This window comes from Telopea speciosissima, chromosome 11, assembly GCF_018873765.1.
Source record: "Telopea speciosissima isolate NSW1024214 ecotype Mountain lineage chromosome 11, Tspe_v1, whole genome shotgun sequence".
Lineage (NCBI taxonomy): Eukaryota > Viridiplantae > Streptophyta > Magnoliopsida > Proteales > Proteaceae > Telopea > Telopea speciosissima.
Window position 1 is genome coordinate 22,152,573 of NC_057926.1, and position 4,262 is coordinate 22,156,834.

Below are 4,262 nucleotides of genomic sequence, written 5' to 3' on the forward strand. Positions count from 1 at the left end.
CGCCCATTGTGAAATAAAAAGTCCCATGGATTTTGATGCCCCTGCGTGCGCTCTCATAGGCTCCACACTAGTGAAGGAACTAGGGTGGAGTGATCTCTTACTCAAAAATTAATTACAAAACAAGTAGATTTGCATGAGTGTAAAACAAAAGTCATACCTTCTTGTTTTGAAATTAATGTTCTCATCTTATGGATCTAGGCAATTTTCCATTGAAGGGAAAGAGGACGCTACTTGGTCATGTGCAGTACACAGGATAAGGCTACATGAAACGACCATCGTGCCCTTAGGGATTTCCACCTTTCCATGGGGGTGCGGCGGTCATTTTAAGCGGCCATGTATCTGGGTCCATAGAGGCCCCGCGCCGTACGCGCCTAGGTAGCTTTCTTTCTCCCAAAATAAAATGTGAGTTTTTTTTTGTACGAGAAAATTTATTCACCTTGCTATGTCAAAAAAGATGTTACAATGCTCATGAGATCCCGGGAAAGAGAGGCTCCCAGAAGCAACTCATAGGATTGGAAGAAAGTTTTCTCAAGTGTGAAGAAGTAAGAATCTCCACATCACAGGTAATTTGACCTTGTGATTGAACTCCTAAGTTACCGTACATTCCCGCTTATTACAAAAGGTCGAAAGCACTCCTCCCTACTCCAATCATATGGCAAAGGTGAGGGGATTTCTTCTTCATCCTAGGTGAAGGAAAACTCGTTCTTTAAATAGAGAAAAGGCATTAAATGCAATTGATAAAATTGTAAATTTCATGGGAATTTCTTTTGAGGAAAATGAACTCTGTTTGACCTTGCGCTTAAACACATGAAGGATGAAATGACCTCCCATGAAATGTGTAAATGACATCCCATTTGATGCCCCCACATGCTCTCCCATTGGCATTCATTCCATGTAGGAGCCATGCACTTCCCCTTTCATTTTTTGGGTACAGATATCACATCAACTCAACATCTATTAAGGAGAAAAAAAAACAACTCAACATCTAATTGAATTCAGGCCTAGAGACCAGCTGAGCTAACTAATCTCATGCCCACTTTTTAAATCAAACTGTTGCAGTTGGTTGCTCATAGTCTGCATGGGGACTGATTAAGTCGCTATGGTTTTGGTGAAGGAACTCGAAAGTAAGTATCTCCATCGTAATACTATGGCAAGCCAGGGTGACTACTAAAGTGCCTTACTACTATACAAGCTAAGATTATAATTTTTCAAAATTATCCCTAATGAGGACATTTATGTGTGAAATTATTACATTTACTTCTACATTTTTATCTGCTTAGAATGGAGCTACCTTGGGTATTTTCTGTTATTTTTAGGTTTAGGTCATTTTATGTGATTTCATGCTATTCTAGACTATCAGGCATCGTATCTTTAGATTTACACGTAAAGTGGTCTAGTTTATTTTCATGGTTGCAAAGAGGGTTGAATTTTGAGCAAGATGGACATGTTGCATTAAAAGTACGCATCAGTTTTGAAGCCCATACATGCGATTATTCTTTTTAGGCCAGATAAGAATAATGGGCCAGAAAATGAGTTGAAATGCAAGCTCGAGCCCAAAACTAAGGAATGATTTGATACAATCTAGGCACCAACCTACACATGGATCGACTCACATGTGATCAAGGGCGAGATGGGAAGAAGCTTCACTAAAAACCCAAGGGCATAATCATAATTTCAAAAAATTGGAAAATTTTCAAAAGATATCCGATATTGGGTTTATATCATTCAGAATATTAATTGGAGCAACTTTAATTCTTGGATTTGGTCCATCCAGGACCAGGATGGAGAGATATTTCAAAAAGAGAAATTTGATCAAATTTATAATTTAGATTAAATTCTCTCTTCGCTCTCTCCCTCTCCCTCTCAATTCCCTCATGGTCCCACCTTTCCTTATTCTATTCCACTTTTCTGTCTCTTTCCTCTTATATCTCTACTTTCTAATCCCTCACGGCCTCTCTCTCTCGGTTTCCCTTCCTTGGAGATATATATATTGAAATTTGTCGAAACCAGAGAGGATTGGATTCTAGAAATTAGCACCATTACCGAACTAGTAGAGCATCTCCATCACCTTCTTTCAACATTTTCTTCCTGGGCAACAACTCTCAGAGATCGTCGAGCACACCTCCATGGATCATCGTCACCATTGCTGTCCCCTGTCTCTTAGCACCATGATCGGCTAAGTTCTTTCTATCTTTGGTGTAGGTGAACTAATGATGTTTGTTAGTTAAAATTCTGGTTTGCATTCTTGATTGCTTGATGTTGATACCCCATCCCTATTTGGATGATTTTAATTGATATATTTAGTTGGAAAATTCTGTTTCTGTGATTCATTATTTTTAATTCAAGCAATGGTATTTTGTTCTTATGTGGTTGTACCAATGATGGATTATAGCTGAACGAACTAAGCGTGCCAAGCCCTATAAGTGAAGGACGTTTATATTCGTCAAGATAGTCCATACCTAGGAGGAACCCTACATTTTATGGTGTTATTAGGCCTGTGGTTATAATAAACCGAAGCATGTGACCGAATTGAATAACAACCCATTGGGGATTCAAGCCCTAAAGACAGTCTTCTCCCGTATTTGCATATCATTGTTAGTCTAGATTTGTTTCTTTTGTTCGTAGTTTAAAATCAGATTTATTGTATTTTAATTTTCATCACTTTCATCTAATCATCTTAGTAGTTTAGCCTTCCAGTTCTCCATAGATTGACCCCTTACTTACTACTTGCTAGATTAATTTAGGATTTTATTTTTGGTAGTTAACTACATGATCAAGTTTTAGTCTTTATGCTTAGGGAACCAAAGAATGGTTGCTAAGATTGATTTAGTTGTTTTGTGTTACTTTGTTTTAGTTTTAATTTTATAATTGCAGAATTTTAATTTTTATTTTTAATCTCTTTATTAGGTTAATTTTAGTAAACCTAACGTTCTCTTTGTTTGTGTAGGAAGAGTAGATCGAGTAAGGACAAGCTATCTATTTGGTTTACTTTTAATTCCTAGACTTTATGTAATTAGGGTTATTTTATGTAATTTTTTTAATTCCAGCATTAGATTGGGTGTTTAGGTTTAATTTTTAATTCCCCAACCCCTTAAGATCATATGTGTAACCGTTCATCAGGGGCAGCACATGAAATTGCACAACCGCCAACACCAGGTAAGTATTTTCGTTAGTTTTAAATTAGTTTTTTCTTTTACTTTTTAGCTCTGATTTTTATTTTATTAAGTGTTTTTCGTATTAGTTATCACGTTTTAATTTGCTAGTTTTAATTTTTGTTTAATTAGCACGTTCAACCTGTGTTGTGTTTTATGCATGGTTGACTTTCTTTGCACCCCAACCTGACTTCCCTTGACCTAGAAATAGAGTGATCTGTGGCTAGACCTAAGGATAAGGATAATAATAATAAAATGGGTGATGAAAACCAGCCAGGAAGGCCGCAAAGTGAGCACTTCACTCCAGCTGCCTATACCCCTACATCTTGTATTCAGTTGCCTGCCATTCAGGCCGCTCAATATGAGATCAAGTCCGACATCATACGAGATGTTACCATCCTATTATGGACTTACTAATGAGGAGCCTTACAAGCATCTTGATGAGTTCTTAGAGGTGTGTTCTACAGTCAAAATCCAAAACCTCTCTCGAAGAGGCCCTATAGTTACTCCTATTCCCATTTTCCTTAAAGGACAAAGCCAAACACTTGGATTCATTCCCTAGATTTGGTTAGGATTTCTACATGGGCGGGGATGTAGTAGGAATTTTTAAAAAAGCTTTCCCCATTGGCCGGACTAATAGCCTTAGAAGAGCCATTACTAGTTTCTCTCAATTAGAGGGAGAACAATTTCATGAAGCGTGGGAGAGACTCAAAGAATTACTTAGGAAGTGCCCCCTCCACGCTTCCCGAAATGGCAGTTTGTCCAGTGCTTTTATGATGGCCTCTGCGAACGATATAGGTAGTGGTAGACTCCTCTTGTGGTGGAACATTTATGCACAAGAATGAGACGAAAGCATGGGATCTTTTTGAAACCCTTAGCGAGAATTCCCAACATCATGCTTCAGCCTCTTGGACTGAAATTCCACACACAGGGAAACCAAAGAATGGTGGTCCCTATGAGATCAATCCAACTGTAGAGATGACTGCTAAGGTTGATATGCTGTCCAAGAAATTGGACTATCTGATGTCTATAGGACAGCATCCTATGTCCCCTTTCCCAATGAGTTTCCCTCCATCCAATCAGATTGAAGCTGTGCCATATGTGCTAGCC

At 38.2% G+C, this 4,262-nt stretch overlaps 1 non-coding gene across 1 annotated transcript; it reads right to left on the minus strand.

Annotated features, from left to right (window-relative positions):
- Window positions 1–3,790: 3,790 nt before the first annotated feature.
- On the minus strand, window positions 3,791–3,896 carry LOC122646943. Its single transcript, XR_006330744.1, has one exon. It is a non-coding gene; the product is annotated as a small nucleolar RNA R71 (small nucleolar RNA).
- Between the last annotated feature and the right edge of the window lie 366 nt (window positions 3,897–4,262).